The 14,248-nt window shown below is 39.7% G+C and overlaps 2 protein-coding genes and 1 long non-coding RNA gene across 10 annotated transcripts in view; 2 read left to right on the forward strand and 1 right to left on the reverse strand.

Moving 5' to 3' along the window:
• Positions 1 to 14,248, forward strand: part of smad4b (SMAD family member 4b) — a 724,234-nt gene that overhangs the window by 291,925 nt on the left and 418,061 nt on the right. The gene's annotated exons all lie outside the window — the stretch shown is intronic.
• The window catches only part of unc5ca (unc-5 netrin receptor Ca), a 473,679-nt gene that overhangs the window by 128,539 nt on the left and 330,892 nt on the right, over positions 1 to 14,248 (forward strand). The gene's annotated exons all lie outside the window — the stretch shown is intronic.
• On the reverse strand, positions 6,512 to 10,730 carry LOC147843830 (uncharacterized). Its single transcript, XR_015490989.1, has 2 exons — positions 10,508 to 10,730; positions 6,512 to 9,234 (listed from the first exon to the last, which is right to left on the reverse strand). It is a non-coding gene; the product is annotated as an uncharacterized LOC147843830 (long non-coding RNA).

The following is a 14,248-nucleotide window of genomic DNA, read 5'->3' on the forward strand; positions in this document are numbered from 1 at the left end:
ACGTTTACGATTAATGTAGTCTATTATTTTACTATCAGAGATGCGCAGATTATTGCTCGCTGAATCTGCTGGTAATATCCACGGTGACCTATCATCCTGCCTAAAACAAAGAATTAGAGATATTAAAGTGACGATCGGGTGCGGGTCGGGTGCGGATACATACAGTTGAAGTCAGAATTATTAGCCCCGTTTTGATTTTTTTTCTCTTTTAAATATTTCCCAAATTATTTTTTAACAGAGCAAGGAAATTTTCACAGTATGTCTGATAATATTTTTTCTTCTAGACAAAGTCTTATTTGTTTGATTTTGGCTATAACTAAGGCAGTTATTAATTTTTTAAAAAACATTTTTGGGACACAATTATTAGCCCCTTTAAGCTATTTTAAAGCTATTTTCGATAATCTACAGAACAAACCATCGTTATACAATAACTTGCCTAATTCCCCTAACATGCCTAGTTCACCTAATTAACCTAGTTACGCCTTTAAATGTCACTTTAGGCTGTATAGAAGTGTCTTGAAAAATATCTAGTAAAATATTATTTACTGTCATCATGGCAAAGATGAAATAAATAAATAAACAAAGAATAAATAACTAATAAATAGTTATTAGAAATAGGTTATTAAAACTATTATGATTAGAAATGTGCTAAAACAATATTCCCTCTGATAAACAGAAATTGGGGAAAAAAATAAACAGGGGGGCTAATAATTCAGGCGGGCTAATAATTCTGACTTCAACTGTATATCAGATAAAGGTATATGTGCAGGCGGGTGGTGGGTGGATCATTTGTATGAAGCTGCGAATTCGGGTGTCATTTCAGCTGATCCGCGCATATCTACTGGCCGTGATTTAAATGAAACTCGAATAGCATCCGTTGGAATCGAAAGAGCCGAGGGGAAAGGACTGTGAGCACACAAAAAAATTGATATAAGCGGAAAAACTCATTTTGTTTGCAATTAGGAAAACTTTAAATCCAGGATTCTGTTTTGTGCCATGTCATTTTTTAAAACACGTTTTCATTTTTGATTCACTCTCATTATCTTTCGGTACACTATGTACCTTACGACCTTGTAGTTTCTTATTCCACATTTAGTTTTTCATTTACGCTTATTATTTTTCAATCCGTGACCGCAATACATTTGGCAGGAATTTGATCCCATGCATGTGTTAAAATAGGGCCCTATGAGTTTCCACTAATGTCAACAGCATGTCTTTTATACTCGTTTGTAATTTATTAGGACATAAAGATCAGAAATAGAGAAAAGAAGTGTTGTGGCTTCAGGGTAAATCACCCATCATGCTTTGCAGCGAGGGCTTTCTGCCAATAGATAAGCGTTTCTGGTGGTGACCTGCTGACCTGAGGGCACGAGTGTATTGATGCTCTCGCTAGTGAAGAGATGCATGTTTTTATTGTGCATGTGATCTGTGTGAGGAGTCACGCTGAATTCAGACGAGCGTTTGAGCATCTTTTGTTTTCTGCCGTTCTTTGTCTTCTTTGCTTCTTGTAATTGATGTAACCGTTTCGTCATGCGCTCAGAGACTGTCAGAGAAAGTGTGTGTGTTTGTGATCATCTAAAGGCTCTTTCACATGACTGGCGTCAGGGCTTTTGCGTGCCGTCATGTGCAGCTTTGACCTCCACATGAAACACATCGAGTCAAAGGAGGCCGATTTCACAAGGTTTCAGGCAGCGCTGCTGGGAAATGTTGCTTAATCAGTTTTTGTCTTGAAGTTTTTTCAGCCTTTTGACGATCTTGAGATTTGTGAATTTACCTTGAAACCAATAAATTCAGTCTCTTCTGGATTGCGCGAAAAAAAAAATCAAATTTTTTACGACTAAATGATTGATTGAGTTTTTGCAAGATTTTGTTTAGCTGTGAAAATGTACACAAATGTCCTTCATTTTCCTTAAGCTTAGTCTCTATTTCAAAGGTTGTCACAGTGGAATGAACCGCCAAATATTATTCCAGCATATATTTTTTGCAGTGGTGGAGTGGGTAGCACATTCGCCTCACAGCAAGAAGATCACTGGGTTGCTGGTTCGAGCCTCAATTGGCGTTTCTGTGTGGAGTTTGCATGTTCTCCCTGCGTTTGCGTGGGTTTGCTCCGGGTGCTCCGGTTTCCCCCACAGTCCAAAGACATGCGGTACCGGTGAATTGGGTTGGCTAAATTGTCCGTAGTGTGTGTGTGTGTGTGTGTGTGTGAATGAGTGTGTGTGGATGTTTCCCAGAGATGGGTTGCAGCTGGAAGGGTATCCGCTGCGTAAAACAAACTTGCTGGATAAGTTGGCGGTTCATTCCACTATGGCGACCCCAGATTAATAAAGGGACTGAGCCGACAAGAAAATGAATGAATGAATGTTTTTTGCAGTGGATGCCCCTCCATCCACAACCCAGTACTGAGAAACACCCATACACACTCATTCACACACACTAATACATTACAGCTAATTTAGCTGATCCAATTCACCTTTCGCTATGTGTTTGAACTGTTTAGGAAACTCACGCCAACATTGGGAGAACATGCAAACTTCGCATAGAAATTCCAGCTGACTCAGCCGGGACTCAAATCAGCGACCTTCTTGCTGTAAGGCAACAGAGCTAACCACGGAGCTACAGTACTGCCGATTCACAAATCTACACGTCTTGAATTTTTACTAATTTTTTAACTTAAGAATAATTAATTTCGATCATTTATATATTATCTGGGTGCTCTTGGTTCCCTCACAGTCAGAAAACATGCACTATAGGTGAATTGGATGAGCTAAATTGGTCGTAGTGTATGTGAATGTGAGAGTGTATGGGTGTTTCCCAGTACTGGGTTGTGGCTGGATGGGCATCCGGTGTGTAAAACATATGCAGGAATAGTTGGCAGTTCATTCCGCTGTGGCGACTCCTGATAAAGGACTAAGCTGAAGGAAAATTAACGAATACAACTCATATGGCCTTGTTTGAACAGGCTTTGAATGTGTGTTGTGATATTGTTAAGTGCCGTGGATCACACACCTGTTGAGAAGTGTATATTGACAACTTGAGGTTTTGCACACTTGGCGAGCATGTTCTAGTTGCGAATACTGTGTTTTTGAATGTAAAACTATGCAGATGGCACTGTGGCAATGCAGAATTTGAAGTGTCCCGATTGTACAAAATATGAGAGAAATTTGCAGCATTTAAAAGATATTTGCTTGATTTTGCTTTAAATTTAACGTTTAATCATGAAATCCTGGAGGGTCTGTAAAATAGTGACCATGACTGCTGCTGTTGTTATTTTATTTTTAGTAACATTTGCACACTCACTCAAATGATCACTAATGTTTTATGTTACTTTAATTAATTATCAGATTATTATCAATAATTATGAGATATCAACCATTTTTAGTACACAATTTAAAGGTCCCATGAAATGAATATACATTTTTAGATGTATATTTCAGTCAGTACATCTATATGTTAGTGTGCGCCAAAACAGTGACAAAATTCACATTTAGGAGACGTAAAACCAATATAAACATGTAAAGCTTGCAGTTTGTCAGTTTTTTTTTACGTCACCTCATACTGGTTTCTCATCAAAGCTTGACCAATCAAGTGCTCTCTAGTGTCTGACATGCCGCGCCCCTTCAAGATGCTTCCCATTTGCTTTTCATTGGCTACTTTTTAAGAGGAGGAGCTACTCTTTGCCTACCCTCTTTTAGGGTTGGGTAACGTTTTTTTTTTTTCGATACCGGTGCTAAACCGATACTTTTAAAACGGTACCGGGGCCAAAACAGTGTCTGAACCGATACTTTCAAGCCACAAAATTAATTGACCCAAAGAAAAATAAATAAATAAATAATATAACTAAAATAATATTTTAATTAATATATCCATTTAATAAATCTGCTTTGTTCAAATGCACCAAAAGATGTGACCTATTGTATTGACGGGGAGTGACACTGATAACAGAAGGTCGGATCCAAATGCAGGTTTAATCGTAGTCAGGCAAGCAATGGTCAGATCAGATGTAAACGGGTAAATGTAGGCAGTCCAGAATCGTAGTCGTATAAACAGGCAATAGGTCTAAAGGCAGGCGGCTAAACAGGAGAACAAGGTATACAAGACTGGGTCTAAACACGGAGAAACAAGACAGGGAGAAACGCGTTGTAATGTCACTGATACAGCTAACAAGACTCGGCAGACAGGATGGTTGAATGAGTGGCTTATGTAGGGTGTGTTATCAGTCTCTGACAAGGCTCAGGTGGTGAGAATGTAATCCGTCTAGATGAATGAGCAGGCGTGAGTCTGATCGGAGAGCATGTATGCATATGTATTCCCAGAGTAAGGGTGTCACGATCCTCTAAATCCTTGATTCGATTACATTTTCGATTCTAAAGTCACGATTTGATTTTCGATTATGAATAATTAATTAATTAATGACCAATTAATTATTTGTAGCCTACCGTTTAAACTACCTGACCTGCATGGTCTTTGTTTTACCCATAAACAAATCATACAGTAAATGAATAAAGGCAAGATACACACATAATTACCACCTGTCAATCACTTTTTCTGCGGGACTCGTGAATAGGCAGTGATCTGTGTCGTTATAATGGCGTCGGTAAAAAAGACGCACAACCAACAGGAACCAGCCAACAGTATCTGAGGTGTTCGCTAAAATGACTAAGTACAAGTGAGTGAAAGATTGAAGCAGTCCTCTGACTGCCTGGACCTGCTGTCTCGAGCGCATGGCTGTGTGTGCTTCTGTGTCTGTGTGGTCACGTGATGTGCATTTTCAGAGGGAGAGAGGAAGGAGGGCTGCTCAGAAATGCTACACACCACTGTGGATGTCAAATCGTTGTCGTTCTAAAATGCCATTTAAAAACAAAGACAGTGTAAACAGGGCCTGAGTGTGTACTTTTCGCGAGCGGATTTGCAACGGGGGCGGGCGGAGGATTGCGATGCCGATGTCGTCTATCGGACGAACCGTACATAATACGTACATAGCAGAGCTTGCAAAACTGTGTTTTTTTTTTGTCGACAACACAAACGTTGTCAACATAACTCACTGGAAATCCAAAATGCTTACACACCGGCGACTTCATTGAAAGAGGAGAGGGTTTAAGTTCTGTCGACGGGTCTCCTGCTTCTGCAGTTTAACAAGCACTTCAACAAGCCTGTTTTTTCCCGCTTGGCAAGCCAAGCTGACGTGACATGGGGGCGTGGCAGCATCGACAATTATATTTTTTGATTCGATAATTGTAATTGAGCATACATTTCGATCGATTTTGATTAAAAATCTATTAAAAATCGAAATCGTGACACCCCTATCCAAGAGAAGGCGGAAGAATAGTCCATGGATAATGTGAGAGAACCAGCGATCTCAGGAGAATGATTGCTTGTTATCTTGACACCTATGTACACTGAGAAATGAATAAAATTATTAACTTTCAACATGGAGTTTACACAATTATGCTGGGTAAAAAAAAAACAGACTTAAAAACAAACAGTGTAAGAAGTATCATAAGTTAGGCTTAGGCAGTGTGTATGTGACCGCTAATGTCATAAACATGCATTGAGAAAGCCTCCACTGTGGCCTTGTGTGTGTTAGCAGTCTGTCCATCTCTCTGCAGTCTCTCTTCAGGCAGTGTGTGCTCATCAGAGACCGTAATGACTGTGATTATGATGGTTATATTTCACCTCTGAGCTCTACAAATAGTTGTGCAGATGCTCGGCCCGTCACACTCTCCGCTCCTGCACAATAACAGCATTGTAAGGCGAAGAGCGTTGAGAGAGACCATTCGGCTTCTGTTTGGGACCAGAAGTTCTGCGAGGAGAGAAACGGGGCCAGCGGAGACCCATATTTACATGATGTGCATGTTTCTCAGGCCTTTGATCGTGGCCGTTCGCAGGAGTCAGCATTAGCGTTGTGATTCTGCTGTGTTGCGGATGCTATTCTCGGCGCGGATGATAAATGTAAAAACGCTCTGCGGCTGAAGCTGCACTCTGTTCGTGTCACGCTTTTTTCTGTGCACAGATAATTATAGTCGATAAAAAATTACGCCCTTCAGTTAAAGGACTAACATCTGTGCCCAGTGCCTTGCATTACCTGAGCACTTCACGTGATTGACAGCTTCATCAGCCAATTACAAGGACTTCTTTGGGCTGATGGAGGCGGGATCTGTGTTTCTGCTTTTACAGTGTGTTTTAGATCTCCGTGACCCAATAACTAATAATAGTGTAATGTATTATAAATGAACATTGGTGCACCGTTTGTAAGATAATACCATGCACCACTGCAACTAGCTAGTATTAATTATTCATTGATTATTCATAATTATTATTGATTATGGAGGTTGCTTAGTTGGAGTCTGGGAGTTACTAGCTAAAATAATATACAGTGCATCTGGAAAATATTCATAGCGCTTCACTTTTTCCACATTTTTTTATGTTACGGCTTTATTCTAAAATGGATTAAATTAATTTATTTCCTCAACATTCTACACACAATACGCCATAATGACAATGTGAAAACAGATTTTTTTTAAATTGTTGCAAATTTATTAAAAATAAAAAAGCTGAAAAATCACATGTTAGTAGTCACAGTATTCACTTGAGCAAAGAAAGTATTCAAAGTCTTTACTCAATACTTTGTTGATGCACCTTTGGCAGCAATTACAGCCTTAAGTCTTTTTGAGTATGATGCCTCAAGCTTGGCACACCTGTCTTTGGAAATTTTTGCCCATTCAGGGCTCGAAGTTAACCTTTTTGCTTGGTAGCACCGGTGCTCCTAACTTTAAAAATTTAGCTTTAAAAACATCAGCCAAAATTTAGTCGCACCCACCAATTATGAACACCGTTATTACAAGTTTTATACAAACTTATTTATTGTATTTGAAATGAACACTAATCAAACTAACAAGCAAAAAAATAATACATATATTCAAGCGTGAGAAAAATATGTCTCAACGAAATCCCGTTATCACAAGAAAATAGATTTTTATAACAGAACTGAGTGACCAAAGCATACACGAAGCACTCACTGGCCCTGCACACACTGCTTGAATGAATCTGTTAACGGTAAAACTGTGCTGTTCTCACAAGTGCTGTCTGATATTGCACTGATGCTTTCGACACATACTGTACCTTATTATATGCATACATGTTAATAGCAATACCGGTCTTTTTAGGAGTAGCGATATTAGTTTAGTCAGTGCAAGTCCGTTCGCGATGGTGTACGTGGTGTTAAATTTGACATATAGCTGCACCTTGCACGGCGGGCATCTGGCGATTATCTGAAGGATTAAACAGAAGCTCTCGTGCTAGATGTGGCTAACATTTAACTGAAAATCCCATCCCACAAACTTTTCATAGCGGACTTGAAGCCAATGGAAGTCTTCTACTCTTGGAAAAGTGTAGATGGTTGATTAACATTCAGCACATGGTCACTAGTAAGATGTGTCATTATTTGTAACTAGATGGTTTCTAAAACTAAATCTGTCAGCGTTATCTTCATTCTCATCTTCAGCGCTTTACAATTTTTTGCGGTAGTAGCTCACTCTGTCATCCCAAACCAGAAGGAGCTGAGTGATTGACAGCTGATATTAACCAATCATTCGTGTTCAGTGCTAGAGCAGTGGTGGGCCAATAAGAAGAGCGCGAAGGCGGGGCAAGCAGTACGGACGTGGATTTGTTTACTGCAGCAAGTTGACAAGACAACTGTTTTAAACCATTCCTGAGCGCTGCGTTTCGCGTTTCAAGTGCAGACAAAGAGCTTAAAGATGCATTCTGCGTGAATGTCTCCCGACTCCGCACATGTGGTGAACATTTTGCAGTAAAAACTGGTCGCACACAACAATTTTAAGCACTCGCAGAATTGCTCCCAAATATATTTTAAGGTCGCATAGATAAAATTTCGGGCGCATATGCCAATTTCGAGCCCTGCCATTCCTCTTTGCAGCACCTCTCAAGCTCTATCAGGTTGGATGGGAAGCGACGGTGTGCAGCCATTTTCAGATCTCTCCAGAGAAGTTCAATAGGATTTAGGTCTGGGCTCAGGCTAGGCCACTCAAGGACATTCACTGAGTTGTTGTGAAGCCACTCCATTGATATTTTGCCGGTGTGCTTTGGGTCATTGTCCTGCTGGAGGATAAACCGTCGCCCTAGTCTGAGGTCAAGAGCACTATGAAGCAGGTTTTCATTCAGGGTGTGTCTGTGCATTGCTGCATTCATCTTTCCCTCTATCCTGACTAGTCTTCCAGTTCCTGCTGCTGACAAACATCCCCACAGCATGATGCTGCCAACACCATGCTGAACTGTAGGGAGGGTATTAGCCTGGTGATGAGCGGTGCCTGGTTTTTTCCAAACGTAACGCCTGGCATTCACTCCAAAGAGTTCAATTTTAGTCTCATCAGACCAGAGATTTTTGTTTCTTATGGTCTGAGAGTTCTTCAGATGCTTTTTGGCAAATTCCAGGTGTGGAGTGTCTTCCGTCTGGCCACTCTACCATACAGGCCTGATTGGTGGATTGCTGCACAGATGGTTGTCGGATTATTGATCAGCTTCCTGACTAAAGCCTTTCTCCCCTGATAACTTAGCTTAGACGGCCGGCCAGCTCTAGGAAGAGTCCTGGTGGCTCCAAACATCTTCCACTTACGGATGATTGAGGTCACTGTGCTCATTGGAACTTTCAGAGCAGCAGACATTTTTGTGTAACCTTCCCCAGCCTTGTGCCTCAGGACAATCCTGTCTCGGAGGTCTACAGACAATTCCTTTGTCTTCATGCTTGGTTTGTGCTTTGACATGCACTGTCAACCCTGGGATATAGACAGGTGTATGCCTTTTCAAATCATGTCCAATCAACTGAATGTACCACAGGAGAACTCCAATGAAGCTGCTGAAACATCCCAAGAATGATCAGTGCGTTTAGAACCAGATAATAAATAAAACGGAAATAACTAATGATTTTTTGTGCGGCCCAGTACCAATATGATCCACAGACCAGTGCTGGTCCGCTGCCCGGTGGTTGAGGACCACTGGTCTAGAGCGCCGTCTGTTGTTAAAAACTAGCCTAGAGTGCAATCTGCTGTTAAAAACTAGCTTAGAGCGCTGCCATCTACTGTAAAAAAAAACTGGTAAGTGCCATCAAAAAAGAACCTAGCCTGCAAACTGCTGTTTAAAACTAAGCTAAAGTGGCGTCTGCTATTAAAAACTAACCAAGAACCCCATTTGCTGTTAGCAACAACTATAGAGCAGTTTCTACTAGGGATGCACCGAATATTCGGCAACCGAAATTATTCGGCCGAAATTAGTCAAAAAAGCCCTTTCGGTGTTCGGCAGAATAAGTAAAAAGGCCGAATAAATTTTGCCGAACAATGACGTTTTTAATGACGCGATCAAATAGTAACCCGCGTAGAGTGAGGCACGCGCTTTATGGAGCAAACATGTCAGCAGTGTGGAAGCGCTTTAAAGTGTAAGAGAAAGAGGCAAAAACGGCCGTTTGCAGACACTGTTCTGCTGAATTGTCCAGAGGAACGTTCTCTGTCTTCTCGCCCCCTTTGAGCAGATAACAAGAGAGATAAGCTCATCTGTGGCAGACGTCATACATTTACTTGCAGCACTAAAGCGTCTTTTGAACAAAGAGGCTGAAACAGACCACGGAGTGAAAACAGCTAAAAGTGCGCTCTTAGAAGCTGTCAGCGCACGATTTAGTCAGGCGGACTCAGAACACCTGTACTTCATCGCGACTGTGCTTGATCCGCGATATAAAAGATCATTACTTGGATATGGGGAAAAAGCTGCGCACACGAGAAATGATCCAGGCCAAGTTGGACTTGAGAAAGCCGCTAGGTATTGGAGACGGACGGTCAGGTGATGCACAGCGCAGGAGATGAAAACAGTGCAGAGAGTAAACGGGCTCGTACTACAGCCGCGCACCGATAGCCGACATCGAGAGACTGTTTAGTGCTGCATCTCATGTCATTGATGAGAAGAGGAACCGACTTTCATGCGAGACAGCAGAGAAGCTACTTTTTATAAAGAAGAACCTGCCCCTTTTCCTGAAGAAGTAGGCTAAGTAGGCTTATGTCTAGGACAGTTATTCATTTGTTGTCATCCACATTTTTTGCACTATTCAATGCTCATTTGTTGTTGTAGACATACAGTTACATTCTTTCAGCAGTCAGTTATAGGCCTAACATAGGCTATTCAAGAAGGGGGGCTTCAAAGATGGCCAAATAAAAATATTTTTTTATTTTACTAATTTATTTATTTTAAGTTATATTGTGCTTTGTTTGTATATTATCTGCTGGAATGTTAAAAAAATGTTCAGTGTTAAATATTTTTAAAATTGTATTTTTGTTATTTGATTTATTTCTCTGAAAAGCAACACAAAATAGTAAAAAGCAAATTTTTACTATTTAATTATTGTAATGGTGAAAAAATTGGCAAACTAAATGGAAAAAAATGCAAAACACCGCATTCGGTATTCGGCCTTCGGCCAAGAATTTCATTTCGGTGCATCCCTACTTTCTACTGTTAAAAAACTAGCCTAGAGAGCCATCTACTGTAAAAAAAAAAAACTAGGCTAAAGCACCAACTACAATTAGAGTACCATCTACTGTTGTTTTCGCAAACAGTTCACCACAGCTCTACCAGTTATACAGGCTACATACACAAGACCTTCCAAATGTCTATCCCAACTTGAAGAAAATGGATATTTTGATCTACATCAGGGGTTTTCAAAGTGTGAGGCGCGCCTCCCCTGGGGGGCGCCAGAGCATGTCAGGGGAGGCGCGGGAAAAAAATTATATAATAAAAATATAATTATTAAGTTTAATTACTATATGTATTTTTTATTATTTTTAAACATTTTAATTAAACAAAGCTAAAAAAAAAAAAATACGTCAAAAATAAGAAAACCTTTTTTACCCAGAAGGCATAGCTGTGAATTTGCTTCTATTTGGCAAGCCCACCAATACAGGTATATGCCTGCTAATACAATGGATCGGTTTCTGAGACCCCCGGATTCAAAGCCTTCTAGTTCAGGGCTTAAACCCAAAAGACGACGATATGATGATCAGTATTTGAGTTTAGGATTTACGTGGACAGGACCAGCTGATGAACCACGACCTTTTTGTGTGGTTGGTCAAGATATTTTGGCTAATGACAGCATGAGATCCGCTAAACTTGGGCGACACCTTGAAACCAAGCATGATGAGGTAGCAGGAAAACCTCCAGAATTTGTGTGTGTGCGTGCGCGCGCGTGTGCTTGCGTGTTTGGGAGGAGGGGGGCGCCTATGGATAAGTTGTGTCAAAAGGGAGGCCCACTGTCTTAGACTTTGAAAAACCCTGATCTAGATATTAGGGGTGTCGATGAGGGAGGCAAGCGCGAGTATTTACAGTTCTCAAACTGCTTAAAACCGAAGAAACTGTGCACAATTTCACTGCGTGTGTGTTTGCTGGACAGTCTTTCACTGACACTTACAGCAAAAGCTCCTGTTTCACTGCTATTGAGAAAATGAACGTAAACTCCATTTTTCTCTCTCTCTCTCTCTCTCACTCGGCCCATTTGACCTGCTGACGTGACTTTTCCTCTTCTCTCAGCTGTTACAGACAGCTTGTTATACCCCCCCCCCCCCCCAAATTTAAAATTGTCAATGCACCGTGATGCACTGAGATATCGAATCGAACCGAATCGATGGCATGATAATCGTAAGCAAACCAAACCGTGAGACCAGTGTGGGTTAACACCTCTACTAAATATCTAATATAAATATATCTAAATAAATTAAATTAAATATTGGGATTTTTTTGTTTGTTTTTTCTCTCAATATTTAGGCTCTGGAAACATATTTTTTATTCATTAAATTATTTATCAAATAAAACACAAATGAACAGGTAACACTTTACAATAAGCTTCATAAGTTAATGCATTTACTAACATGAATTAATCATGAACGACACATGTACAGCATTTATTAATCATAATTGAACATTTATTAATGCATTATTGACATCCAAGTCCATGCTTGTTAACATTAGTTAATGCACCATGAGTTAACATGAACTAACAATGAACTACTGTATTTTCATTAACTAACGTTAACTAACATGAACAAATACAGTAGTAAATGTTTTGTTCATTGTTTGTTCATGTTAGTAAATGCATTAATTAACATTAACTAATGAACCTTATTGTAAAGTGTGCCCAATGAACATTTTACTCAAAGCACATACAATCCAGACATCAATAATAATTTTACAGTAACAATTTAGAAAAATCTTTAATTAATATTATCTAAAAAATGGCAGACATCCTTTCATGGTATAAAATGTATTTTAGGTGGACAAATTCAAAGAGAATCATCAAACATCTGTGGTCTCATAGAAGTCCAAACAGACAGGACAGGTCAGGGTCACTAAAAAATTGGCAGATGTGCTCCTCTTTTGGCACATGGCTCTTTCATTTTTACTCTAGGGTTTTCTTTACCTTCAAAGCAAACCATTCAGCGCAGCTTTATTAGTTGCTTTGAGATGTCGTGATGAAGTAAGCCAGAAATGTGCTGGTATGTGTAATTAAAATATTTTAAATATTGATAAAGTCTACAAAAACCTATTTAATAATTATAATAGCTTGACTTTTAAGTGTTTATTTCTTTAAAGCACTGTCTATGCAGTTTGACTGACCTTCAGATTTTATCACAGAAAAAAAAACACTTTATTTTCAATGTTTAGGTGAATTTTAATACATAAATATGTGATTATTCAAGCAAAAGCAACAACAACAACTGATCATACAAAATATATTATAATTTCCGGTTTATTTGTTGCTCTGAAAATTACAGTCAAGCATATTTTCATTTAACACAGCTGCATTTTATTTATTAAAAGTACAAAAAAGCTATATTTTGACATTTTTGCCGTACTGTTTTTCTATTTTAAATAACTATTTTTTTTCTATTTCAATATGTTTTAAAATGTGTTTTTTATTTCTGTAATTCAAAATGTTTTAGCATTATAACTTTAGTCCTCAGTCGCTTGATCTTTCGGAAACCATTGTTTAAATTGATCGTTTGCTGCTCAGAGAAAAAATGAATAAAATATATACCATTATTATTAATGTTGAAAACAGATGCATAGAAATTATCATGATCACCAGCAATCTCTGGTATAAACATGTGCCTTTGTTGAGACCGTAATTGTGCCACTTTTAGCGACCTAGGCTAGTTTTAACAGCATATAGTGCTCTAGCCTAGTTGCTAACAGCAGATGGCGCTCTAGGCTAGTTTTTACAGCAGATGGCGTTCTAGGCTAGTTTTTAACACCAGCCGATGCTCTAGGCTAGTTTTTAACAGCAGACGGCGCTCTATGCTAGTTTTTAACAGCAGATGGTGCTCTAGGCTAGTTTTTAACAGCAGATGGTGCTCTACGCTAGTTTTAACAGCAGATGGTGCTCTATGCTAGTTTTTAACAGAAGCTGATGCTCTAGGCTAGTGTTTAACAGCAGATGGTGCGCTACGTTAGTTTTTAACAGCAGATGGTGCTCTACGCTAGCTTTTAACAGCAGATGGTGCTCTAGGCTAGTTTTTAACAGCAGAAGACGTTCTAGGCTAGTGTTTAACAGCAGACGTGCTCTACGCTAGTTTTAAAGAGCAGACTGTGCTCTACGCTAGTTTTTAACAGCAGATGGTGCTCTAGGCTAGTTTTTAACAGCAGATGGTGCTCTAGGCTAGTGTTTAATAGCAGACGGTGTTCTACGGTAGTTATTACCAGCAGATGGTGCTCTAGGCTAGTTTTTAACAGCAGGTGGTGTTCTAGGCTAGTTTTTAACAGCAAATGCTGCTCTAGGCTAGTTTTTAAGAGCAGATGCTGCTCTATGCTAGTTTTTAACAGCAGATGCTGCTCTATGCTAGTTTTTAACAGCAGACAGTGCTCTAGGCTAGTTTTTAACAGCAGATGGTGCTCTAGGCTAGTGTTTAATAGCAGACGGTGTTCTACGCTAGTTATTACCAGCAGATGGTGCTCTAGGCTAGTTTTTAACAGCAGGTGGTGTTCTAGGCTAGTTTTTAAGAGCAGATGCTGCTCTATGCTAGTTTTTAACAGCAGACAGTGCTCTAGGCTAGTTTTTAACAGCAGACGCTGCTCTACGCTATGTTTTAACTGCAGAGTGCTTTAGGCGAGTGTTTAACCTCAGATGAAGCTCTAGGCTAGAGTTTAACACCAGATGGTGCTGCAGATGGCTAGTTTATAACCATGAATGGCTGTGTAAGAATAA

The sequence above is a fragment of the Danio rerio genome, chromosome 5 (assembly GCF_052040795.2).
Source record: "Danio rerio strain M-AB ecotype USA chromosome 5, GRCz13ab, whole genome shotgun sequence".
Classification (NCBI taxonomy): Eukaryota; Metazoa; Chordata; class Actinopteri; order Cypriniformes; family Danionidae; genus Danio; species Danio rerio.